Source organism: Callorhinus ursinus, unplaced genomic scaffold (assembly GCF_003265705.2).
Source record: "Callorhinus ursinus isolate GAN/ISIS: 27379988/994484 unplaced genomic scaffold, GSC_fseal_2.0 scaffold15, whole genome shotgun sequence".
NCBI lineage: Eukaryota > Metazoa > Chordata > Mammalia > Carnivora > Otariidae > Callorhinus > Callorhinus ursinus.
Genome location: NW_027397077.1, coordinates 40620752 through 40621104, shown reverse-complemented (window position 1 = coordinate 40621104; position 353 = coordinate 40620752).

Below are 353 nucleotides of genomic sequence, written 5' to 3'. Positions count from 1 at the left end.
GTCACCAAGTAATGTTAATCTTAAAAATAAAACTGCCAGTTATTTTACCAGCAAAAATGGGTTTATTCAGGAACAGCAGAGAACTGTGACCCAAGACAAGCAAGCCCCACCAAAACCATAGGCAAGTCCACAGAACAATGAGGAGTGAAGCTCTTTTATAGAGGAAAGCGGGAAGTAGGGAGTGCTTTTCTAAAGGAAACATCCATTGGAGTAAAGTGGGCCCTGGAAGTATAGTGGCTTTTCATTGTCTGAGTCGTGATTGCCTCTCATTGGCTGGGCTGTTGCTAGGGTAGGAGAAAAGCCTTACTTGCTCCTGCTGGGATGTTTGAGTAGTGTCCACCTGCAAGGTCCCT